Consider the following 27,573-nt stretch of genomic DNA (forward strand, 5'->3'; position numbering starts at 1 on the left):
TTTGAGGCTGCCGCCAGCTTTGCCGGCAGCCCACGCTGTTAGAACACCCGCGATCGGTGCTAGGGTATTACCGGTAAGCCTTTGCTGCAATATGCAGCAAAGACTTACTGGCTGTGGAGAGGGCTCAGCCTGTGTGCCCTCTCCATGCACCGGGACCCGACCGCCGCCGTGAATACACGGCGGGCGGGCGGGATTACCGGCGTATAAGACGACCCCATAGAAGACAGAAGATTTTTCTGTCTTCAAAAGTCGTCTTATACGCCGGAATATACAGTATTTAATTCTTAAAGGTTGGACTTGCATTTTTTCCAGCTGGTATACTTTTATACCAGTGGGTATAGTATAGTATAGTATATAAATACTATTCTATACCCACATTAGTTTTGTGGGTGTGGACGTGGACTTCCATAATCACCAGTCTCATTGCTATCAGGAAGTGCCGGAGTAGGCTTCTCTTGATGTCTCTAAGGCGTCCTGGTAGCATAGATACTAATGCGATGGACTGGGTTAAGTCCCCAGTTGCACCACCGATCCCTCCGCAAGGATCCCAAACAGCAGTCCATAAAGACGCAATCACTTTACAGTCTCACCAGACTCCCTAACACACCCTGAGAGCATCTGGTACATGAAAGACATGCCAACATGCCATGTGATGGTGCTGTTTTTTTGGAGACATAGGGTCTCGAATAAAGTTGGTTTGATGAGTAGGTGCTCCCCTGGGGTCAGTGACTGCAGAAAACTCTGTAGTTGCAGGTAGTGTAACTAGGCACCTGGATATGTCCTCCTGTTACCCAGTAGGTCACCCAAAGAGCAAATCCCAGACTTCTTGACGAGCTATTTAAGCTTTTTGCTCTGTCCGTGTTTTTACCAGGAACCAGAACATGTTGGGTAGATGTCTTTTGCTGGGAATTGAGCACTTTAGCTCAACCCAAAGCTTATTTGGGCCATGGGAATAGTACATCTTGAATCAGTTTACATATCATTGACCTATGGTAGCGAGCAAAGTCCGGGAGCCCTGCCCCTCCACTCTAAATATGCCTCGTCAGTATGTTAGATTTTATCCTGGCGGAAGATTCTTGCCATATAAATTTGGTAGCTACTCGGCATAGACGCACTAGAAAGGCTGAGGGTAGGTCCACTAGGACAGTTTTGAAGACTTAAAGGATTTTGGGTAGAGAATCCATTTTGAGCAAGTTCATTCTACCGAACCAAGAAAGGGAAAGGGAGCTCCATGACTTTAGGTCAGTGTCGATGGATCTGAGCAAGGGGGTGTAGTTCAGGTCAAATAGCTGTTTTGGATTGGATGTAATCTGTACACCAAGGTACTTAATATGGCCCTTAGCCCATGCGAACGGTAAGGATGAGCTCAAGTATCCAACCAATCGACTCCGGGAGCGAGATATTCAAGATCTCAGATTTTTGGATTTTCACTTTAAAATTGCTAACCTTGAGTAGACTAACTACTGGATCCAAGACGTATATGAGCAGGTCATCAGAAAACACTGAGAGTTTATAGAGTTACCCCTTGACTTTTAATCCTCAAATCGATTGGTTGCCCCTCAGCATCTCCATCACCATGAAAAAATTCCCCAGGAAAATTCCCCCAGGAAAGGGGACAGGGGGCAGTTCCTGTTGTGTGCCATTGCAAATGGGAAAGGGGGGAGAGAGGGACCCGTTTACTCGGACACTAGCAGACGGACCCTTGTAAAGTGCCATAATCCTCTCCCTCATCCCAGCCTTGTGAGCGTAGCCTCCAGGAACCCCAAGTGGACCCTATCAAAGGCCTTTTCTGCATCAACAGTGAGAAGGCAAAGTGGGGTCCATGAACGCCTAGCCCACGAGGCCAGAGTCGGTGTTTTTAACGTGTTTTCCCTGGCTTCTTGGCTGGGGACAAAGCCAACTTGTTCTGGATGGACAAGGGGTGCAAGGCGTAATGCTATGATTTTGGAATAAAGTTTGAGTTTGTTATTTACCAAAGAAGAGGGGGAAGTAAAACCAAAAAAAGGGTATCATTCAACCCAAAGGCACCATAGCTAGGAGATTAAAACTTAAATTTTGCTCTTAATGTATTAATAAAGTAACAAACAAAAAGATAATCACATGACCTAAAAACACTGGAAAGCCACTAATGTAGTGTAATAAAGGTAGATTTGGATCCAGCACTCTTATGCCAAACACGGAGACGGTCCAATGCAGAAAAAATAATCCTTTATTGAAGATAAAATCATGCGGACACACAAAAGCTGATTGTAAGGGATCAACGCGTTTCGGCAGGAGCTGCCTTAGTCATGATCTGATATATACAATAGAACATGGTGCTTTTAAAATACCCGCTTCATGACCTCACGAGTCAGGTGACCAATGTGGGAGGGGTTACACACGTGAAGTTGATGGACAACATGTCAATCATGAAATCATGTGATGCGGTGTCAACCCTCATGAACCTGAAATCGTGGGGCAGAAGAAATCCGGCAATAAAACATTGTAAACTTTACAAAAATGACAAATGGAACTCCAATCATGGCACGACATACAACGCACTGAAAGAATGTAACTGGCATCCATGAAAAGATGAGGTACTGCAATACATGAACTTCTACATCAATCGCTGAGGCAGGAAATGCACAAGTGTGTAAACACAGGTCATTATTCACATTGTTGGATTATAAATGACACAACGTGTGGAAAGACGCAATAGCATAAAGTGCGTCAAATAACATCTATGGGGAAACGGGACCACAGGTACGTCTCTATGTTAACCATTAAATAAGGTATATGTAAAGTGCTCTGGTAACATGTCATGTACAAAGAGACTACGTAAACATAACACTCGTAAACATAACACTCGTAAAGTGCCTGGGTGTAAACCTAAGATGAGTTACCGTGGTAATTGGAGGGTGGAACCACATATGAAAGCAAATATAGAGGCACATAAATGATGTTAGAGTGACATAAGTTGTTCTAGAGAGACATGCAATATGTAAACAATATGTAAACAATATGTAAACGTCAAATAACATCTATGGGGAAACAGGACCACAGGTACGTCTCTATGTTAACCATTAAATAAGGTATATATAAAGTGCTCTGGTAACATTCGTACAGTGCCTAGGTGTAAACCTAAGATGAGTTACCGTGGTAATTGGAGGGTGGAACCATATATGAAAGCAAATATAGAGGCACATAAATGATGTTAGAGTGACATAAGTTGTTCTAGAGAGACATGCAATATGTAAACAATATGTAAACAATATGTAAACAATGACATAAACAAAACAAGGAAAGGGAGATGTAAGTAAACCAATGCAGAAGGGAAAACACACATATCTAGGAGGAGAGAGGATGATGTTAATATGTTAATATGATATCAGATCTTTTATTCAAACCCTCTGGTTGCCGACTGGCTAGGGTAAACATCCAAAAAGTCTCTCGATTGAGAAGCTTACGTTTAATATCTCCCCCTCTAATGGGTTGGTATACTCTCTCTATACCAGTCCAAGAAAAGCCATCAGTGCGTTTATTGTGGCAATCTCTAAAATGTTTGGAAATAGAAGAGATGTTGACAGAGTTATTGCTTATGTCAGATAGATACCTGCGTATCCTTATCTTTAGGGGGCCAGCTGTGTGTCCTACATATTGTTTATTGCATTTCAAACAGGAAGCTACATAGATGGCATTGGAGGTGTTACAATTGATATAGGATTTAATTTTATGACATGTGCCTGTGTGCATGGATGTAACAGTATCCCCTATTTTAATGTAGTCACAAGCTATACACTGTTTATGTCCACACTTAAAGTTGCCTCTATATTTAAGCCAAGTGGGTTTTTTCTTCTCTTCACTGAGAAAGAGGCTCGGGGAAAGACTATTGCCTAGGGTGGGAGCTCGTCTGGCAATATATTTTATTCCTGGGGATATGATTTCTCGTAAAATGGGGTCTTGGATAAGCATTGGAATAAATTTTTTGATAATATTCGTTATTTGGGAATATTGGTTACTGTATGACGTAATAAATGGTACCCTTTGTTTCCCTACTTCCTTAGTGTGTTTCTTTTCGTTCATATTCAATAGTGCTTTTTGTGAAACATTATTAATTTTTTTGGCCGCTATAGCTATGTCTTTGTTTTTGTATCGACGAGTTCTTAATCGTTGACCCAAGTATTGTCTCTCCAATTTGAAATCCTGATCTGATGTACAGTTTCGTCGTAGCCTAATCATTTCCCCATAAGGGATATTCCTAATAACGTGTTGGGGATGACATGAGGTGGCTAAAAGGGTAGTATTTCCTGAGACTTTCTTTCTAAAAGGTTTAACTGATACCCTATCACCTATACCAGTAAGAGTGATGTCCAAAAAGCTAATCGACTCCCCTCCAAATTCTGAAGTAAATCTTAAATTCATTTCGTTAATGTTTAAGTAATGTACAAACTCAATGAATCTATCCTTCGAGTCTCCCCAGACCCATATCAAATCATCAATAAATCTACCGAACCACACAATGGATTGAGAATATGGGTTGGTGTCCGAAAAAATATATAACTCCTCCCACTGAGACATATAGATGTTTGCAAGGGAGGGGGAAAATTTGGCCCCCATGGGGGCCCCCTCCACTTGCAAATAAAACACACGATCAAAAATAAAAAAATTATTTTTCAACAAAAATTCTGTGGCCATCAGGAGAAATGTTTTAAGATGTTCATCATATGTACTGTATGTGTCCAGATGTCTCTTTAGAAAGAATAATCCCATTGAATGAGGGATAGAGGAATATAATGAAGCCACATCGCATGTGGCCCAACTATAATTGTGTCCCCACTTGAAGTTATCCATGGTATGTATAATGTGCTTTGTATCTTGGATAAAGCTGGGAGTGACGTGCGTTAAGGGCTGGAGGTACATGTCAAGCCATTCTCCTAATTTCTCTCCTAGGCTTCCAATGCCAGCTACAATAGGCCTCATAGGAGGAGGGAATATGTCCTTATGGACTTTTGGTAAAGAGTGGAATACCGCTGTGACCGGATGTTCTACAAATAGATGTTCCTCCAGCTTTTGTGTAAGAATACCCATGTGTACCCCTTCTTTTAGGAGTCGTTTAAGCTCTAATTGGCTGCCCTGTGTTGGATCCCCATTTAATTGTTTATAAGTGGTTTGGTCTTGAAGCATTGCTACATTCAGTTTTTCATACAAAGAAGAGTTGAGAACAACCACTGCCCCACCTTTATCCGCATTCCTAATTGTAATGTCAGGATTATCACCTTTAGATAAATTATGATGAGAGTGTGTTTGCTGAGTTCCTACTTTGTTGTGTAGTTTAATTAACTCGCCCTCCACAGTCTCCTGAAATCTATCTAGTATAGGTGGGCGTGAACCCACTGGATAAAAATCAGGATTTTTAACAGAGAAATTTTTGTTTACGGCGTTGTTAGCTTCAGAACCACCACACATTAATGCCCGCATACATAAAATATCACGTTGCTCTGAAAAATTCGTATGTAAACTGGGTATAGACAATTCTGTAATATAATCATTAAGCACAGATTCCTTAATGTAAGTATTACCCCCTTCTATGCTGGAATCAAAAAAAGGCTTCTTAACTGTGATATTTCTAGCGAGTTTGTTAACATCAAGTATCGTTCTAAATAAATCAAAATTACATGTTGGAGAAAAATTGAGTCCTTTGCTTAACAAAGAGATTTGGCTCTCGTCCAAGATATAACTTGACAGATTTATGACTGAATGTGTCACTTCTGTAGTTTCTTCTGGAACCGGGTTGTTGTGCCCGTTTTTTCTATGCTTCCTCCCTGCCCGTCTGCCCCGTTTTTTGACGGTTGTAAGATATTTTGCTGTTGTGAAGAGGTAGAAGTACTCGTTTTTCCTGTGTTTCTGGTTGCATTCCTATCATTGGAGTTAGACGGTGTTGACGATAGACTACCATCCGAGTCGTCTGTTTCTGAAAAGTTCACTTTTCTGTAAGATCTCCTATATCTTCTCTTGGATCTGCCTTTTTTGAGGATGGATTTTGGTGTATCATTTAATATTCCTTGCTTTTGGTCATTATCAAACTCACGTCTTCTCCACGTATAGACTTCATTTCTCTTGTAGTCAATAAAATCTCTCTGGAATTTTTTCTTTTTAACCTCTGCTATTTCTTTTTCAATATTTTTGATTTTGATGGTAATCTCATTCATGTGTTCCTCAAACACAGGCGCTGGAGAAGTGTTGTGCAGAGTAGTTTTTAACTCATTAATCTCCACATTCAATTTATTCAGTGCTTCTTGCTCATGTGAAATAATCAGTTTCATGAGTTTGAATGAACATTCGCTCAAGATGGCATGCCATGTTTCTAAAAACTTGTCAGAATATATCGTGGTAGGTAACTTTTTGATCCTTAGACCTCTAGGAATCATTTCTTTATTGATGTATGAGGTCAAGGTTTCAGAGTCCCACCAAATCTTTGTTTCTTTTTCTGTTAATTTAGATAAAGAGTCCCTGGACACATACAGTACATATGATGAACATCTTAAAACATTTCTCCTGATGGCCACAGAATTTTTGTTGAAAAATAATTTTTTTATTTTTGATCGTGTGTTTTATTTGCAAGTGGAGGGGGCCCCCATGGGGGTCAAATTTTCCCCCTCCCTTGCAAACATCTATATGTCTCAGTGGGAGGAGTTATATATTTTTTCGGACACCAACCCATATTCTCAATCCATTGTGTGGTTCGGTAGATTTATTGATGATTTGATATGGGTCTGGGGAGACTCGAAGGATAGATTCATTGAGTTTGTACATTACTTAAACATTAACGAAATGAATTTAAGATTTACTTCAGAATTTGGAGGGGAGTCGATTAGCTTTTTGGACATCACTCTTACTGGTATAGGTGATAGGGTATCAGTTAAACCTTTTAGAAAGAAAGTCTCAGGAAATACTACCCTTTTAGCCACCTCATGTCATCCCCAACACGTTATTAGGAATATCCCTTATGGGGAAATGATTAGGCTACGACGAAACTGTACATCAGATCAGGATTTCAAATTGGAGAGACAATACTTGGGTCAACGATTAAGAACTCGTCGATACAAAAACAAAGACATAGCTATAGCGGCCAAAAAAATTAATAATGTTTCACAAAAAGCACTATTGAATATGAACGAAAAGAAACACACTAAGGAAGTAGGGAAACAAAGGGTACCATTTATTACGTCATACAGTAACCAATATTCCCAAATAACGAATATTATCAAAAAATTTATTCCAATGCTTATCCAAGACCCCATTTTACGAGAAATCATATCCCCAGGAATAAAATATATTGCCAGACGAGCTCCCACCCTAGGCAATAGTCTTTCCCCGAGCCTCTTTCTCAGTGAAGAGAAGAAAAAACCCACTTGGCTTAAATATAGAGGCAACTTTAAGTGTGGACATAAACAGTGTATAGCTTGTGACTACATTAAAATAGGGGATACTGTTACATCCATGCACACAGGCACATGTCATAAAATTAAATCCTATATCAATTGTAACACCTCCAATGCCATCTATGTAGCTTCCTGTTTGAAATGCAATAAACAATATGTAGGACACACAGCTGGCCCCCTAAAGATAAGGATACGCAGGTATCTATCTGACATAAGCAATAACTCTGTCAACATCTCTTCTATTTCCAAACATTTTAGAGATTGCCACAATAAACGCACTGATGGCTTTTCTTGGACTGGTATAGAGAGAGTATACCAACCCATTAGAGGGGGAGATATTAAACGTAAGCTTCTCAATCGAGAGACTTTTTGGATGTTTACCCTAGCCAGTCGGCAACCAGAGGGTTTGAATAAAAGATCTGATATCATATTAACATATTAACATCATCCTCTCTCCTCCTAGATATGTGTGTTTTTCCCTTCTGCATTGGTTTACTTACATCTCCCTTTCCTTGTTTTGTTTATGTCATTGTTTACATATTGTTTACATATTGTTTACATATTGCATGTCTCTCTAGAACAACTTATGTCACTCTAACATCATTTATGTGCCTCTATATTTGCTTTCATATATGGTTCCACCCTCCAATTACCACGGTAACTCATCTTAGGTTTACACCTAGGCACTGTACGAATGTTACCAGAGCACTTTATATATACCTTATTTAATGGTTAACATAGAGACGTACCTGTGGTCCTGTTTCCCCATAGATGTTATTTGACGTTTACATATTGTTTACATATTGTTTACATATTGCATGTCTCTCTAGAACAACTTATGTCAGTCTAACATCATTTATGTGCCTCTATATTTGCTTTCATATGTGGTTCCACCCTCCAATTACCACGGTAACTCATCTTAGGTTTACACCCAGGCACTTTACGAGTGTTATGTTTACGAGTGTTATGTTTACGTAGTCTCTTTGTACATGACATGTTACCAGAGCACTTTACATATACCTTATTTAATGGTTAACATAGAGACGTACCTGTGGTCCCGTTTCCCCATAGATGTTATTTGACGCACTTTATGCTATTGCGTCTTTCCACACGTTGTGTCATTTATAATCCAACAATGTGAATAATGACCTGTGTTTACACACTTGTGCATTTCCTGCCTCAGCGATTGATGTAGAAGTTCATGTATTGCAGTACCTCATCTTTTCATGGATGCCAGTTACATTCTTTCAGTGCGTTGTATGTCGTGCCATGATTGGAGTTCCATTTGTCATTTTTGTAAAGTTTACAATGTTTTATTGCCGGATTTCTTCTGCCCCACGATTTCAGGTTCATGAGGGATGACACCGCATCACATGATTTCATGATTGACATGTTGTCCATCAACTTCACGTGTGTAACCCCTCCCACATTGGTCACCTGACTCGTGAGGTCATGAAGCGGGTATTTTAAAAGCACCATGTTCTATTGTATATATCAGATCATGACTAAGGCAGCTCCTGCCGAAACGCGTTGATCCCTTACAATCAGCTTTTGTGTGTCCGCATGATTTTATCTTCAATAAAGGATTATTTTTTTCTGCATTGGACCGTCTCCGTGTTTGGCATAAGAGTGCTGGATCCAAATCTACCTTTTCTACACGTTTGTTGGGCCTGTGGACGGAGGCCTGTTTCCGGAGCACCTGCCGTGAATTGGAGTGCGGACTTGTTATCTACACCAGTGGTACGGGTGAGCCGGCGTTTCTTTTTTCTTGTTTTATGCTAAATGTAGTGTAATGGTTCAGCCAGAACTGGTCCTTCCGGGTAGCCATACTAGCAACCAATTTAGGAGTGTGTGTCATTGTATCTCTATTGTAATAGAGTGGAGTAGATCGCGGTGTGTGTGTGCTGTGACAGTTGCTCCACATAAAGGTCTGGAACACTGAAGATGCAAGTTGCATCCTATCCCTGTGGTAGCAAGGCTCATCATGGGTAAAGCCCATTACCCCGATGAAGCCGTGCAAACGGCGAAACATGGTGGGGGGCTTCTGCCATTAAGTTTTAAATTGCAGGATCCACCGATCATGTGTATGACTCTTAGCACTTTAGGCTAGAATTGTGGGCAGACTAGGATGGGGTGGGGTGTGTGTGTGCTGCAGGACGAGTAGGAGGTTAAAACCTTAATATAATAACTTGTGTGTGACTTAAAAAAGTGTGATTTTAAGGCTGACAATCTGATCGCCTGACCTGCTTACGGCTGTATCTTTGACTGCACTTTCTGCATCTCTGCTGATACTATAATTCGGCCTAGGTGTTGATGCATGTCATATTAAGCCACTGCAGCTATCTACTGTCTTTGTGGGGTGATACCCTGACATAAGAAAAGCGCTCCAGGCCACCTTACTTGTGCATGTCATCCAGACAACTGTACCTGAACCCATACAGGATTGGTTAAGCCTTTATTTAGTGACATATATTACCTACAGCCTTCAGGGCTAGTGTGCAACTTGCATCTTCAGTGTTCCAGGCCTTTATGTGGAGCAACTGTAACAGCACACGAACATCTTCCACCGCAATCTGCCCCACTCTATTTTGAGTTACTGCTTTCTGCAGATTCAATGACACACACTCCTAAATTAGTTGCAAGTCTGGCTACCCAGAGAGACCAGTTCTGACTGAACCATTACACTACATTAGTGGCTTTCCTGTGTTTTTATGTCATGTGATTATCTTTTTGTTTGTTACTTTATTAATACATTAAGAATAAAAGTTTAATTTTCATCTCCTAGCTATGGTGCCTTTGGGTTGAATGATACCCCTTTTTTGGTTTTGCTTTAATAACCTGCCTAGGAGAGATACCTTCCCCCTCTTCTGTGGTACATATTATTTAGTTGAGCTTCGTGAAAATCTCATGGGATCATAGGGGCAATGGCCTCTTAGTTATAGTGCAACCGTGCCTCTTCCATGTTTAAAACATGGCAACTCTTCTGTCACAAATCAATGCAGAGAACATAGCTACACAAGCTTTACATGTTTTTTTACAGATGAGCTACCCTCTAAATTTACTGTCATTTAACACTGCTTTTAAGGACCTGAATAAAGTCTACAAACAATATATCAAACTAAGTTGGGAGGTGACTAGTTTTGAGTTCTATCTCAAACAAGGACTGGTTTATAGAGGTCTAAAGTTTGGAATAAACATAGATCAATGAGATGGGTCTATAGTTGCTACAAAGCTTAGGATTTTTACCCGGCTTAGGGATCACGGAGATGTGGGCCTTTAATGACTGTGGATTGAAGGGACAGTTGGGAGCAATGAAATTTAAAAGATCAGTAAGAGGGCCGGCCAACACTTTACCAAATACTTTTCCCCATTTTCAATTCCTTAAAGGAGTATTCTGGGAACCCATGACACAAAAACCCATGATGATATAAATAAATGAATACAACAATACTCAATGTCATTAGTCACAAAATGAAGCTTAAATAGTTTGATTTTATGATTTACAAAATTTATGGCCTCTCTAAAGTAGGTGGAGTTACCACTAAGATGGCCGCCACTGGAAACTACAAGTCCCATGATCCTTTAGTTCTCAGTAACTCCTCCTGCCTGCTTATGCTCTGCACCCAGTGATGATATAACAGGCTTTCTTGCTCTGTTACCATAGCAATTATGTGTAACTGCCATCACCAAAACACTGGCCATACTGGATGCACTGCAGCCAACCGACTACAGCCAAACATAGGCAGGTGAAGGACATGTGATGTGGACATGTGACCAGCGGCCATCTTCTGTCCTGTGTCTTCTCCGCAATGGGGGAAATTAACGGACTGATTAAAGGGCCAGTAGCACTTTAATTCTTCAAAACAACTAATTTACACATTAGCTTATATTTTGAGTACCCATTTGTATATGAATTATGCTCATTCCTGGAATACCCCTTTAAACACTTGTAAAGTTTCCTCGGGGAAGGTCAAATGTGTATTGTATAGGGTAGCATAGAAGGTTCATAATTCTTGTAGGATCTCAATGGGGGTATTAACTACTGAGGAGTGTAGCTACATGATTGAAGTCTGGGGGGACCTAGGATGTAATGCTCTGGCTAGCAGTTTCCCACATTTATCTCTGTACTCCTAAAGCACAGGCTTTTCTTGTCAAGAATCTGGAAGATCTTATGTCTGATTATATTGTTAGAGGGGGTGACCATGTTAACAGTCTCTTTGGAACCCAGCTCTGCGAATAATGATTGTAATGTGATGGAATTCTCTCTTTTGAGGTTGGAAGTCTGCTGTGTGATCAAAAATTCGGATATTATCCTCTTAACTTCCGCTACACAAAGGGAGTATGTTATTGTTTAGTCTCCAGGAATATTCTCTGTAGCGTTTTACTCCAGTGTCCTAGCCACCCATATACCAGTGAGTTGTCTCACCAAAGAATAGAATCACTTGAGCTCTTAAGGCCCTGTTATTGGCATAGGAGTGGTGACTATATTCCCTGACGCCGGCGTGGAGCCCCCTTCGCATGTCAATCAGTCTTAGGTAGAGTAAAGCGCGTCTCAGTTTACGGATAGCAGGGCACAAGACGGAGGACCTATTTTGAAATTGCCTCCCAGGATCAGTGCTGAGCCGTCAGAGAAGTCAGCTAGGTGCCTCAGTATTCGCAGTCCAAATGCAACCTGAGCCTGGTTCGGAAATATTACTCAGATTGTCAACTTAATAAACAAGAAAAGATCATCAGAGTCTATGTCAGAGGCCACTAATGTAGGCTGAATTGACCTATGAAAACCGATAGAGACCCCAAAGACCTTCGGAGTAGGATGGGGGCCATAATACCAGGTTGGATAGTATTTACAAGAGCACTTTGGGATCTTGTGTCCACTTTGAAATGCGTCTCCTAGACCATGGCCACCATCATTCTACATCTATGGAAATAGTATAAAATTTGACTGCATTTCATGGCTTATTGAGCCCTCTGGCAGTCTTGACCTTTTGTACCTATAATGCCATAGTGGATAATTATGTGGTATCCCCGGGATAAGACCTGTATATCGTGAGGGGTTGAGGGAAAGAGTAGTGAGGGAAGGCCAGGGTAATGGGGCATGGGGAGGGCGACAAGAACAAACAAAAAAGAACAAACTATTAATGTATAACCCAAGTCCTTAGAGGACTTGGTAATCCTAGTAGAAGGTACAATATACCAAGGCGGTGACCAGCACCGTGTCCCTAGGATGGAGAAAGAGGAGACCAGTGGGGAGCAAGTCTCCTGGAACCTCTAGGCTTCTACACAGAAATCCTCAGAGAGGATGTCAACAAGGCACTATAAATGATGATGTAACTGTGAAAACCCTTTAGGCTAAAATGTGGTAAGTATGCTTAAAGGTTATGTAATACATATCAGGTCACATTAGATCGATTGATGGCTTTGCCTGGGTTTTTCTTAGAAGTTTCACACCATCGCTCCCATGGAGAGGGCATAGGAGATGCCCCCACTCAAATTGATGAATGGCCAATCAGTAAAGGCGACTTGTGGGATCTGGAATGTTCCTATGAATTTAGGAAGGTCTTTTATGGATCTGAAAACTACAGAACTCCTGTTTTTCTTGGCGATCAATGGGTATCCCCATCTATATGGAATGTCTCTGGATCTCAACTTAGCAATGGGCAAAGGGCTCTCCGCAATTGGAGGGTTCTTCTTTTACCCCCCAGAGCCATGGATAACAAATATGAGATGATTACCACAGTCATAGTTCCTGTATCTATGAGTAAGGGCTGTTTCACATTACTCTGTGATCAGTCTGTGATCATGGTTCTGATGAGTGCCATGGCATGGACTGATCACTATGTTGGGGATTCTGATTTTAGGGGAAATAAAATATTCCTCAGATTATCGATATAATGCACAGTGTTCAATCTCCACCATAGCGATCAGTTCATGGCATGGACTGATCACTGAGTAATTCAGTAAAGGGGTTTTCCCACAAATTAATGTTAGGCCCTAACTGTTCTGCTCCATACATCTCAATGCCGAGCGCCGTAGAATGTAAGGGGCTTCTCATGTGGATTGGACTCCCTCCCCCCCCATTGTCCTCTAACAGCGGGTCTGACAGTGATCCGAGGCTGCAGGAGGCAGGACCCGGCTCCCGAAGCAGCATGCTCAGTGTGTTACATTACACAGTGCATTGTGTTAGCTCTACTTGAACAAGTGATATTCTGATCACTTGTTCAAGCTAACATGTCAGTAAAAACAAAAAGGTTAAAACATTAAAGTTTTAAAAAAAAATACAATTAAATAATTAAACAATAGTAAAAGAAATTGAAACTCCTCTGGACCACTGCGAACGGTGACACAAGCCGACACATGGGACCGGAGTCTAAGTGGTACCCGGTTTTCACTAGTGCCCATCACAAAGCGGGAGACTGAGGGTGGTAAGCTGAGGAGGAATCTAATTTTACTTGCAGTTGACTGCAGAGAGAACGCTAGAAGCGGGAAACAAACTGGACCCCCTGATCAGAGACGATGGGGCAGATTTACTTACCCGGTCCATTCGCGATCCAGCGGCGCGTTCTCTGCGGTGGATTCGGGTCTTCCGGGGATTCACTAAGGTAGTTCCTCCAACGTCCACCGGGTGTCGTTGCTGCGCTAAAGTCCGCCGAGGTCCGCCGGTGAAGGCAAGCGCATGTCCAGCGACACTTTTTTTTTTTTGTAAATGTGGCGGTTTTTCTGAGTCCGTCGGGTTTTCATTCGGCCACGCCCCCCCAATTTCCGTTGCGTGCATGCCGGGACAGATGCGCCACAATCCGATTGCATGCGCCAAAATCCCGGGGCAATTCAGGGAAAATCGGCGCAAATAGGAAATATTCAGATAACACGTCGGGAAAACGCGAATCGGGCCCTTAGTAAATGACCCCCGATGTGTTGAGGAAAACCATGTAGCCAGAAGATATGTTGAAAGAACAGATTGGCAAGACGTGGAGCAGATAGGAGACCAGGAAGGGGAACAAAATGAGACCTCTCTTCGAAAACCGATCCATTGCCACCCAGATGACAGTATTTCCCGAGGAAAAAGGAAGGTCCGTGACGAAGTCCATAGCCACGTGTGACCCCGGGCGACTGGTTTTGGTAAGGGAAGCAAGAGAGCAGCCGGTTTCAGGTGGGAAGGCTTATTACGGGCACAGGAGGTGCAGGATCCCACAAGTCCTGAACATTCTTGACCAAGTCACCAGCTAGGCCACCAGCTAGGCATGAAGAATGTCCCCAAAGCAAAATCCTCTTCCGCAGTGCAGGTCGAAGATACGTCTTGCCTGGGGTAAGCTGCCGAAGATCCACCAGAGCAGCAGCAACCAATTGTTCCGGAGATATAATATGCTGAGTAACCAGCTCTTCTTCAACGACATCGGAGGCACGGGAGAGGGTTTATCAGGTTAAAGCGGGAGAAGAAGAGTGACCAACGAGCTTGCCTGGGATTAAGACGTTGGGCTGTCTGGAGATACAAGAGGTTTTTATGATCTGTGTATACGCAGACTGTATGGCGAGCTCCCTCCAAAAGATATCGCCATTCTTCCAGGGCAAGTTTGATGGCCAAAAGTCCTCTATCCCCTATAGAGTAATTCCTCTCTGTGGGAGAAAAGGTTTTAGAAAAGAAGCCGCACATGAGTGTTTGGCCCTTCGGCCCTTTCTGGGTGAGCACCTCACCTGCACCCACGGAAGATGGATCCACTTCTAGAATAAAGGGCTTCTCCGTGTCGGGTCTAGTGAGAACAGGAGCTGTGGCAAAGGCGGACTTTAACTCTGAGAAGGCTTCTTTAGCCGCCAAAGGCCAGAGACCTGGATTAGCGCCCTTCTTAGTGGGCACCATGATGGAAGACTCTAGAGTAGAGAAATGTGGGATAAACTGCCGGTAACAGTTCACGAAGCCTAGGAACCTCTGGATGGCTCGTAGACCTTCAGGACGTGGCCACTGCAGAACTGCCGACAGTTTGGCTGGATCCATCTGGAGACCTTCTGTTGGAGATCATGTAGCCGAGGAAAGGAAGGCTTGGTTTAACAGACGCTTCTCTAGCTTGGCAGTAGTCCGTAGGCATCGAAGAACTTGCCATACGTGAGACTGATGGATCTCAAGGCTGGGGAGAAGACCAAAGTCATCTAGGTAGACCACGACACACATATACAGCAAATCTCGGAGCATTACAGAGTCCAAATGGCATCACAAGATACTAGAAATGTCCATTTCTGGTGTTAAATGCTGTCTTCCATTCGTCACCCTCGCGGATCCGGATGAGGTTGTAGGCCCCACTTAAGTCCTGCTAAGAGAAAATCCGGCTCAGAGGTAGTGGATCCTCTGGACCATCGCGGATGAAAAGAGTTAATAACATTGCATCAATAAGCTAAAGACCCACTAAAATGAAGTTTTTAACAGTAACAGTGCATCTCGTCTTGCAAAAAATAAGCCCTTATTTGTCCAAATTACCAAAAAAATAGATTGTATGGCCTATAAACCACTTCCTGACGTGCGCTGTAATAGAACGGTACAGCAGGAAGTGATTTGCCAACACTGTTCAGACACAACGATCGGGGCAAGATGGCGGCTGTTCCTGACAACCATCCATCATGCCCCATGGACCAGAGGGATTTCGTTGTCCCACCCCCCTAGTTCATGATCGCTGTTGTTGGCTGATCAATGCAGACCAGCCAATAGTAGCAATTTTAGTTATGACGTCAGTAATGCCAATCACCATGTCTGCAGACAAGGTGATCAGGGCAAGATGGCAGCTGTTACTGACAGCCATCAATTTTTGCCTCACAGTCCAAAGGGGTTTCGCTGCACCCTCTGTCCATGTTTGCTGCTATTGGGTGGTCGATCCAGACCTACCAATAGCAGCACTATTTGTCATTGCTGGGGTGAATGATAGCAACACATGGCAACAATTGCTGCTGTCTAGGACGGCACCAATCATCAGTGGAAGGGGCCATGACTGGTGGCTTTATGCCATCTCCCAGAGAGCTCTGATTGACTATTCTGTGCACCCACTCCTGGATAAGGGTTACCACTTATATGTGGATAACTTTTATCCCAGCGTTCCACTATTCCAACCCCTCAGTTGGCACTGTACAGAAAAACCATAATAAGTCCCCTTGAACCCTTGTTAGGCTAAATTCACACGACTGTTGGGAGATGTTTATACGGCCGCCGTATATATATCTCCCATAGGCCGGCAATGGGTGCAAGGAGCGGTACGTTGCGACACGGTACTGTTCCGTACCCAGGGAAAAGATCGGATATGTTCTATATTTCCCCTAATACAGCGCCGTGTATCTTCATGGAGAGAGGCGGGGGCAAGCAGCACCCAACCCCCTACTCCTCTCCCGTGCGTTGACATGTACCCGCCGTGCCACACGTTCATCTGAATGAAGTCTTAGACAGCCACTTCGAGAGGTTGGACATCAAGGCAATCAGAACATGGTGTTGGTAAAGTATAAGGACAAAAGCGATGTCCTTGTTCTGACCACAATACATCGGGTCTCCAGCCCTGTACGAGGTACCACCAATGCTGCCCCCAAGCCAGATGGCACCCTTGCTTACAAAAATACATGGGTGGATTTGTTACATCTGTTAGGTGAAATTGCTCACTTTAAACCTTGATTATTTCATTGCGGGATGTAGTTTGCAACCAACTTGTTATTTTTATTTTTTTTTTTAAATTTAGGTTTTCTATTTCACTTCCAAGCATCTGGATTTGTAATTCTCCAAGTTCTTTATTTATTTAGTTCTAGATTGTCAAATTTGGCTTGTAAAAGGCAAAATCCATCTTTTCTTCTACATTTTATATGCACATACTTCTACACTTGGGAGAAAGTTTTACACATTTTTGGGGGTTATTAAATAAATATTGCCATTTTAGAAACTACACCCCTCAATGGGGCACATTTACTAAGGTTCCGAATCAAGCATTTTTGTCGGGTTTCCAGAATTTTTCCGATTTGCGCCGAATTGCTCCAGGATTTTGGCACATGCGATCGGATTTTGGTGCATCGGCGCCAGCTTTCAGAAATCGGGAGCATGGCCTTCAGAAAACCCAACGGATTCGGAAAAACTCCGGAATTTAAAAGAGAATTTGTGTTGCAGGAATAGCACTCACATACACCGAGATGGAGGAGGTGAACTCCTGCGGACTTCGGCGCAGCAGCGACACCTAGGGGACATCGGGCGCACGACCTTAGTGAATCCTGGCAGAACCCGAATCAGCGTCGGAGAACGAGCCGAACCGGGTAAATAAATCTGCCCCAATGTGCTAAAAATCAACTTTAATTTAATTTTGGCCAAAAATTAAACCGTCACAAAGTATTAAATGACGAAAAACTCCACAAAGTTTGATACCCAATTTATCCTTTTCTCCAGTTTTCTCCTATTCCATCTCATTTTTTATGTTTTATTTGATTATTACATGGGATGAGACTTGAGGGGACTTTTATTATTTTTTTTTTATAAATATTTTTTATTGTACTTTTTTTTTTAAAAAACTTTTTTTACTGTTTTATTTTGTCCCAGGCTGGGACATGAACAAGTGATCATGACTGCGGCGTCTATAGGGTTAAACAGACAGGATCACGATAGTCGCGGTCCCGGCTGTTACTGCGTGATCCCGGCTACTGCGTACCATGATTAAGTCTGAATAGACGAAACGCGTAGGTCTGCTTACCTCTGTCCGTTTGCTGCATGTATTTTGTGACAAAGCTTTTTATACTGGAATAAAGATTATTTGAAACTTACCTGCATCCTCCGTGACTGTGCTTGAAACCTGAGTCTTTCCGTGTATGGCTTACACTCCTGTCCGTGCACCTGGAGGATTGCTGCAGGAGCCTTAATCGGTGAGCTGGCGGTTTCCTTGTTCGTTTGCTACTTTATTCTTTGGTTCGGTGCGATCATGGGGATACCACATTTGTATAGATTTTCTATTGTTTTCATACATTTACAAAAATTTTAGTTTATTCTGCCATCTTCTGGCACTAATAACTTTTTCATACTACAGTGTACGTAGCTGTGGGTGGTGTATTTTTTTGCAACTTTTGATGACATTTTCAATGCTTCTATTTTTGGGACTGTACAAACTTTTGATCACTTTTAATTGAATTTTTTTATATTCTTCAAAATAGCAAAAAGTGCCATTTTTGACTTAAAGCAATATTTTCCGTTATGGGGTTAAACGCTGTGAAAAAAACGTTATATTTTGATCGGACATTTTGGGACGACGATACCTAAAAATGTTTATGATTTTTACTTTTTATATTTGTTTGACTTCTAGGGAAAGTTGGGTGATTAGAATGTTTAGGTTTTTTCAATATAATTTTTTATTTTATTCTTTTACTGTTTTTAAGACCCCCTAGGGTACTTTAACCCTAGGTTGTCTGATTAATCCTACCATATTCTGCCATACAGTAGTATGGCAGTCTATGGGCATTTTCATCATCATTCATTACAATGTGCAAATCGCACATTGTAAAGACAACTGATTGCCGCCTCCCTGATGACATATGGAGAGCGACAATCTTCTCCAAGGCCAGGAGTACAAACTCCAGGAGAACTGTTTTGGGATAATGTGTCTCATATCAACATCGAGAAACCCATTTCTGACTACAAGGTACCCACTTTCATAAATTCTTGAATTGAGACACACAGTACAGGCCCAGTTCCTAGAACCCAGACTGTGTCTTCATATCCCCTTATAGGGGTTTTGAAATCTCACGGATCAGGAGCCATCATATCAACAATTTACTCCTTTCTAATTAATGCTAAAGTACAGGGAACAACCCGAAAGATGGCAATCTCTTGGGCTGAACTGATTCCTGAAATAAATTAAGAAATTATGTCAGAGGTTTTAGTCGCACCAGTATGTCTCCCCATCTATAAACAATAAATTAATACATTTGTTTTCATACACCAGAGCTATCTGACACCCCTCCACCTACACAAAATGTGGAGGTTACCGCCTCTGCAATGTTTTAGATGCTCTAACATGCTAGCAGACTTATTCTCCCCTCACCTGCTCACAATAGAAACTTTTGGTCAACCAAATTATTCCATATCACAAGATATTATACAAAAATAGGGGGCGCCCAGACAAATTTAATAAGGTGTGGGGTAAATGGTGTGAATCCCTTCTGACTTCTTACAGTTGAAATGCAATGAAATCTTAGATCATAATATACCCTTTACCTAACGCCTGAGATGGAACTTCTGAGTTTCAAGCCCTGACCTATCTCCTCAAGAACGGATCTTTTCATATCCTAGACCTAGCCAGCCCTGTTCCTTTTGTGTTTGCTGGTAACATTGGATCAATGGAAAAAACTGAAGTGAGAAAAGGCTTATTTAAAAGAATGGTTCAGTAAAGCATCAGTTAAAAATGACTGGAGCCAGAAAATGAAAATCTATGTGTATTAGTGCATAAGTCAAAATGAAAAAAAAAAAAGTGAAAAAAAGCTCCAGTGTAAAACCACCATTCACCACATGTGAATAGGTACTTCAGGGATAAAATCAATGCCTTTTAATCATAGTTTAAAATTAAAGGGCACCTACCACCACAAATCTACCTATAAAGGTAGATCGGGTGGTAGGTGAATCAATGGGACGTGAGGATAGCCCTTTTAAGGGCTAATCCTCACGTCCCCGCACTGTTTTATAAACTTTTATTACCCTAATATGTTAATTTACTTATGCGGCTACTGGGGCGTGGAGTAGCCGCATCTGAGGTTACACGAGGCGGCTACTCCACGCCCCGGTAGCCACTTTTCCCCTCCTACTCACCATGTTCGGCGCGCAGCTGCTCGTAGCTGCGCGCCCTCGTCCACCGATCCTGCCGTCTGCGCATGCGCAGAACAGCAGGCCCGCGTCTGTGCAGCCCCGGCTTCGGAGCAGTGACCGCGCAGGCGCGGGCCTGCTGTTCTGCGCAGACGGCAGGATCGGCGGACGAGGGTGCGCAGCTACGAGCATTGCGCGCTGAACATGGTGAGTAGGAGGGGAAAAGTGGCTACCGGGGCGTGGAGTAGCCGCCTCGTGTAACCTAAGATGCGGCTACTCCACGCCCCAGTAGCCGCATAAGTAAATTAACATATTAGGGTAATAAAAGTTTACGAAACAGTGCGGGGACGTGAGGATTAGCCCTTAAAAGGGCTCTCCTCACGTCCCATTGATTCACCTACCACCCGATCTACCTTTTATAGGTAGATTTGTGGTGGTAGGTTTCCTTTAAGTATTTATTTTGGGTGGGTTAATTTAAATGGCATTTAAATGAATTAGGCCGTGTTTACAGGTTGCATTTAGAAATGTGTTCAATAGCAGCGAGCAAATATTGCCAAATACTTAATTTCTCCCCTGTGTGGAAACATAAATAGTTAAAAAAAAAATAACACTATATGTAATATATTATATATTTAAGACCTGGGTCAGACAGTAGGTGTTTTCCTTATGGAGAGATTGCCAATTAAGGCCGCCTGAAAGGCATGTGAAGACTTAAAGCCATAATAGATGCCACACTAGGGAATTCTGGGAAGTATGTAAATATGTTTTCCAAGGTGTTAAATGGAAAACAGTGGCTCTTTTTGCTACCTTGAAAGGCAGCCCCCTTAACCCCTACGGGACACAGCATCTTTTGGCCTAAAGGACGCGGCCCCATTTTTCAAATCTGGCCTGTGTCACTATAAGTGGTTATAGCGTGGGAACGCTGTGAGATATCCAGGGGATTTTGAGATTGTTTTCTCGTGACACATTGTACTTCAAATTAGTTTAAAAATTTGGATGAAATCTTTTGCGTTTAGTTATGAAAAAAAACAAAATTTGGCAAAAATTTTGAAAAATTCTTTATTTTCAACGTTCTAAATTCTCTACTTTTGATTCAGAAAGTCATAGCACCCAAATAAATTCATAACTTACATTTCCCAAATGTCTGCTTTATGTTGGCATGGTTTTTTCAGATTCCACATATTTTACTAGAATGTTATGAAGCTCAGAATTTGGGTGCCATTTTTCACATTTTTTGTAAAATCGCCAAAACCTGTATTTAGATGGACCTGCTCAGTTTCTAATTGACACTGAGAGGCCTAAATAATAGCGAGACTCGTAAATTACCCCATTGTGGAAACTACACCCCTCAACGTATGAAAAACCACTTTTAAGAAGTTTGTTAACCCTTTACGTGTTTTATAGGGGTTAAAACAAAATGGAGGTGGAGTCTGCAAATTGTAATATTTTTTCACAATACACTCATTTTGGGTGGAAAATTAAACATTTGTAATGGATAAAATGAAAAAAGGCTCCACAAAGTTTGATACGCAATTTCTCCCGAGTACACCGATACCCTACATGTGGTGGTAACCTGCTGTATGGGCGCACGGCCGGGCATAGAAGGGAAGGAGGCGCCATTCAAATCAGATTTGCTATGTCACATTGTACAGGCTATAATTTTTTTCTTTTTTTTATTGTGCACCTATAGGGGCTTATTTCTTTTGCCACATGAGATGCACTTTTCTAATACATAATTTTGGGGCATCTATAGCTAATTGGTGAGATTTAATTAACTCTTTGTTGGTGGAGGAAATGAAAATCATCAATTTTTAGGAAAATTTTTATGTGTTTTTTTGGCCGTTAACCATACCATGAAAATAGTATATTATTTTTATTCTTTGGGTCGCCACGTTTATGAAAATACTTCATTTATATATATTTTTTTATTTTTTCCCATTTTTACTGAATAAAAAGTAATTTGGCAAAATTGTTGTTAATTTTAGCATCACCGTCTTTCATATGCATAACTTTTTTATTTTTCACCTCAAAAATCTGTTTAAGGGCTTATTTTTTGCAAGAATGATAGCTCTTTTTAGTGGTCTTATTTTAGATTGCGTAACTTTTTAAAATCACTTTTTTAGAGCATTTTTAAAGGGCATTAATAAAAAATCATCTTTATCAGAGAGAGTTTTTTTAGGTTGTTTTTTACGGGGTTCACTTTGCGGATCTAATAACGATTCTGTTTTATTATACAGATTGTTACGGACGCAGGGATACCAAATATGTGGGGGTTTTGTGTATTTTATTCAATTGTACTGAATAAAAACTAATTTGGAGAAAATCTTATTCATTTTAGCATCACCATCTTTTTATATGCATAACTTTTTTATTTTTTGGCAGATAAATCTTGTTAGGGGCTTATTTTTTGCGAGAACAGTTGTTCTTTTTAGTGGGCTTATTTTGGAGTGCATAACATTTTTTAAATCACTTTTTAGAGCATTTTTCATAGGGTATTAATTAAAAATTATCTTTTTTCGGAATGTTTTTTGCGTTTTTTTCCTCCGGCGTTTACCGTGCGGGTCCAGTAACAATTATGTTTTATTATGCAGATTGTTACGGACGCGGCAATACCAAATATGCAGGGATTTTTTGTGTTTTTTTATGTTTTTTATACTTTATTAAGTTTTTTTATGGGAAAGTGACATTTTAGGGGCTTATATTTTTATGTATTAATTTTTTATTTATTATAATGTGTAGTGTTAACTGTTTTTGCATATTTTTACTTATACATACTTGAACTTAAACCAGTGATGCTCTGATCACTGGTTTAAGTTCAATACACTGCTCTACAATACTATTTTATTGTAGAGCAGTGTAAACTGTCTGAGCAAGCTTGCGCATGCTCAGACAGTTTACAGCCAGACCCGGAAGGGGTCTGGCTGCCATGGAGACCGGGCAGCTCCGGGGCACATGCCAGTCCTCGGAGCTGCCCGGAAGAGGATCGGATCCCCCGGTAAGCGGCACGGGGGATCCGATCCACAGCGCTAACACCCTTACACGCCGCGGTCATGTTTGACCGCGGTGTGTAAGGGGTTAACACCCGCGATCGGAGCCGGCTCCGATCGCGGGTGTTAGCGCAGGCTGTCAGCTGTACTAGACAGCTGACAGCCGCTGCTTCTGGTACCGGCTCCGTTCGTGAGCCGGTGCCAGAAGCAGGACGTTATAGAACGTCCCCGTGCGCTAAGCATCTAGCCCCGGGGACGTACTATAACGTCCTGGTGCGCCTAGGGGTTAACACCAAGTATGACCTACAAGAAGTCTAAAAATATGACCTGTTTGGGTCTCCTCAGTACATATTTGCATACTTCCCAGAATTCCCTAGTGGAGCATCTATGGCTTTAAGTCTCCACATGCCTTTCAGGGGGGTTTAATAGGCAATCTCTCCATAAGGAGAACACCTACTGTCTTGTCTGACTCTTGTCAATAGAGTCAGACAGCCAATCCAGTTCCCTATGCTGTACTGAGGAGACTTGACTAAGTTGAAACCGTGCTGATAGCTGACAGCACATTGCACCCATCTTTTTGAAGCGATCGTCGGGAAAACACTATATGCAGCAAAGACTTACTGGTTATGGAAAGGGCTCAGCCCTTGAGTCTTCTCCATGCATCGGGACCCGACATGCGCCGCACTACTATGTGTTAAAAAAGGTGTTGGGGGTAGACCAGCATGCAACCCGACATATTTGATCCAAGGAGGCATGTCTAAACTCTGCCCGGGATGTGGCCAGTGCTTGGGTAGAATGGGCATGAATCTTTTATGGGACAGATTCCTCAGCTCCTTCCTAGGCCAGCTGGATAGTAGCCCTAATCCATCCAGCGATGGTTGTTGATGTCTTGTTCCTTCCTGAAAAGAGAACAAATAAACTATCTGTCTTTCAATATGATTTTGAAACTTCTAGGTACTGGAGAATACTGTGCCTAACGTCAAGTTTGTGAAAGGACTTTTCTCTTTCTGATTTAGGATCTGTCCAAAAAGAGGGAAGGACTATCTCTTGGGATCTATGAAAATTTGAGACTACTTTAGGGAGGAACTCTGGGTCAGGTTTTAAGATTATCCTATCTTGAAGCAGAGCAAAATACAGAGGTCTACGAGATAACGCAACAATCTCATCTACTCTTCTGGCCAAGGTAATGGCTATTAAAAGTGAGTACCGTATTTTTCGGACTATAAGGCGCTCAAAAAATCCCTTGATTCTCTCAGAAATCAAAGGTGCACCTTAGTCAAGTGCGCCTTATATATTTATATATGAACCCCATTTACAGACAACAGCTGCCTTGAGCTTTGCACAGGTCTGCCACCTGCTGGTCATTCATCCTTATAATCAGGTGCACCTTATATATGAACCTAGACGTTTTAGCAGGCATTTATTGAAGGTGCGCCTTATAATCCTGTGCGCCTTATAAGCCGAAAAATACGGTAGTTTTGAAGAAATGCCGTCTATGGGTTCAAAAAGAGGACGTAATAGAGATTTTTTAACACTAGAGATAAGTCCCAAGGGGGGACTCTAGACCTAATGGAAGGGAAGAGTCTTATAGACGCCTTGATGAATCTAGCTATCCACGGAGGACTGGCTATATCCTGGTCAAATAAGGCTGACACCTGAACCTTTAATTTGACTGGTTTCAATCCTTTTTCTAGACATAATTGCACGAACCCTAGAATGACGCGAAAATCTGGGTTATACATATCTATTGTCTTTTAGCCAACAAACGATAAAAAAGCTTTCCATGTCCTCAAATAAATACTGTATGTAATAGGCTTTCTCATCTTCTGAAGAGTCGTGATCGACTTATCGGAACCTTATCGGAAAGGTCTTTCCTCTTTAGGATCAGCCTCTCAATAGCCATGCTGTGAGATGATGACCCTTCACCTCTGGATAAATAGGACCCTGGTATAACTAGTCTTTCTTCTCTGGAAGGATCCAGGGGTCTGTTATAGACATGTCCCTTAGGCTTGAAAACCAAGCACGGCGTGGCCAGTAGATGGCAATGAGAATCACTCTTGCCTTGTCCTGTTTTATCTTTCCCAAAGTCCTTGGAATCAGAACCATGGGGGGAGAGGCGTATAGCAGATGATAGTGACACCCATTTTGGGAGAAGGCGTCTATTGCTAAGGGACGATCTCCGTAATCGAGAGAGAAAAATCGTTCTACTCTGCGATTCTCTCTGTTGGCGAAGAGATCTATCTCCGGAGAGCCCCATAGTCTGATTATTATGTTGAAGACCCGCTGAGGACCCATTCCCCCTGGTGAATGACATTGCGACTCTGCCTTAATAATGTCTGAACCTTTTAACCCCTTAAGGACGCAGCCATTTTACAGCTTAAAGCACACCTGTCATCAGGTCTGTGTCACTTGTCCTGTCACTACTACCTGTTGGAGCAGCTCACAAGGATCCCATCCCAGCCTTTATCTAGTCATTTCATACATTAATCATTGTAAAATCATCATTTCTTTATTATTTAAATGAGTCTGGTCACATGGTCAGAGGCAGTGATGTCACTCCTGTTCCCCCTCCCCTCTCCTCCCCCTGCTCATGTCTGTGTGTAATGTATAGTAAAGCATGGCTATTGTGTGTGCTGCATCCTCCTAATATACAGGTGAGAGACACAGACATCAGCTACACATGAATCTGACATGTTCTGCTGTAACATGGCTGCCTGGAGCTGCTGTATCTCTCCTATACACACACATCCACACACAGGCTGCAGGGGGCGTTAGCACCAGGAAGCACATCATTATACAGGCTGTCAGTCAAGCACTGGGGGTGTGGCTGTGCCTCCTACTCATGAATAGAGTGGATATGCTAATGCTTCATTGGACATTTCACAGGTCATTTGCATACAGCTTTAGGACCTCATTGCTTAGGTTTACAGGCATGTAGAGGGACAATGAAGGCATAGAGGCAATGCTCTCTAATGGCAGTTTATGAAAATATATTTAGTTTAGGGGGATTATTTTGCATGACAGGTTCTCTTTAAGGCTCAGTCCCATTTTTTGGATTCTGACCTGCGTCTCTTTATATGGTTATAACTTTTGAACACTTTTACTTATCAAAGCGATTCTGAGATTTGTTTTTTTTCCCCACATGTTGTACTTCATTTTAGTGGTAAATTTTGGCTGATAAGTTTTGCGTTTATTTACAAAAAACGGAAAAAAATGATGAATTTTTTTGAAAAATTTGCCATTTTCGAAATTCAAAATCACCGCGTTTTCAGGCAGATCGATTTACCACCTAAATAACTTGCCGAATAACATTTCCCATTTGTCTACTTTAAATTTTCATAATTTTTGCAATGTTTGGATAATTTATTTTGACGTCACGCGGCCTACAAATCGAATAGCGCTTTTCCGTATTTTCAGAATTGACTATTTTGGGGATAAATACTGTTTGAAATTAAATTTTACATATTTAGCATAAAAAAACCCCTATATAACCAACCCATTTTCAAATCTGCACCCCACAAACTATCAGAAACAGCATTTACAAAGATTGTTAACCCCTTGAGATCTTCATAGTAATTGAATCAAAATGGCGGTGAAATTTAGAATGGTCAAATTTTGTCGGTTGTACGTTCATTTAGCCCTAAAATTTACACATTTCCAAAAGATAAAAAGAGAAAACCCACCATAAAATTTGTTCTACAATTTCTCCTGAGTGCAGCAACCCCCCACATGTGGACATTACTTGTGTTATGGGGGCACAGCGAGGCGCAGAAGGGAAGGAGCACCCTGCAGCTGCCAGGATTTTAGTTTTCTGGTTGCCCCCTTTTGAAGGCTATAAAATTTTCGCTTTTCCGTTATTTGGGCCATGTGACGGCATTTTTTTTTTGCGCGATGAGATGCTTTTTCCAGTGTTACCGTTTTGGGGTTGGTATCACCTATTGTTGAAAATTTAGGAACTTTTTTTGAGGTCATGAGTAGAAAAGCATCAATTCTGTACTGGATTTTTTACTTTTTTTTCGTGTTCACCGTGTATCCTAATAATCCTGTTATCTTTATTCTATGGGTCGATACGATTACGGGGATACCAGACATGAATATTTTTTCTTATGTTTTACTAAATTTGCCAAATAAAACCCTAATGTGGGGAAAAATCTATCATTTTTGCATCGCCGTCTTCCAAGTGGTATAACATTGTTACGTTTTTGGCTACAGAGCTGGTTGATGGCTTGTTTTTTGCGGGACATGTTGTTCTTTGCAACAGTATCATTCTGGAGTACATATGTTTTGTTGATCACTTTTTATTGCATTTTTAGTGGGATATAATAGGTAAAAATCATAATTTTGGGCGGGTTTTTAACGTTTTTTTTTACGGCGT

At 41.7% G+C, this 27,573-nt stretch overlaps 1 protein-coding gene across 4 annotated transcripts in view; it reads left to right on the forward strand.

Annotated features, from left to right (window-relative positions):
- The window catches only part of INPP1 (inositol polyphosphate-1-phosphatase), a 174,094-nt gene that overhangs the window by 5,328 nt on the left and 141,193 nt on the right, over window positions 1-27,573 (forward strand). For 2 of the 4 annotated variants that reach the window (XM_072120965.1, XM_072120966.1), the window contains exon 2: window positions 24,215-24,381. The exons of the other annotated variants lie outside the window; for them this stretch is intronic. The gene's annotated coding sequence lies outside the window, so the exon portion shown is untranslated. The remainder of the gene's footprint in view (window positions 1-24,214; window positions 24,382-27,573) is intronic. 4 annotated transcript variants of the gene reach the window in all.

This window comes from Engystomops pustulosus, chromosome 8 (genome assembly GCF_040894005.1).
Source record: "Engystomops pustulosus chromosome 8, aEngPut4.maternal, whole genome shotgun sequence".
Lineage (NCBI taxonomy): Eukaryota > Metazoa > Chordata > Amphibia > Anura > Leptodactylidae > Engystomops > Engystomops pustulosus.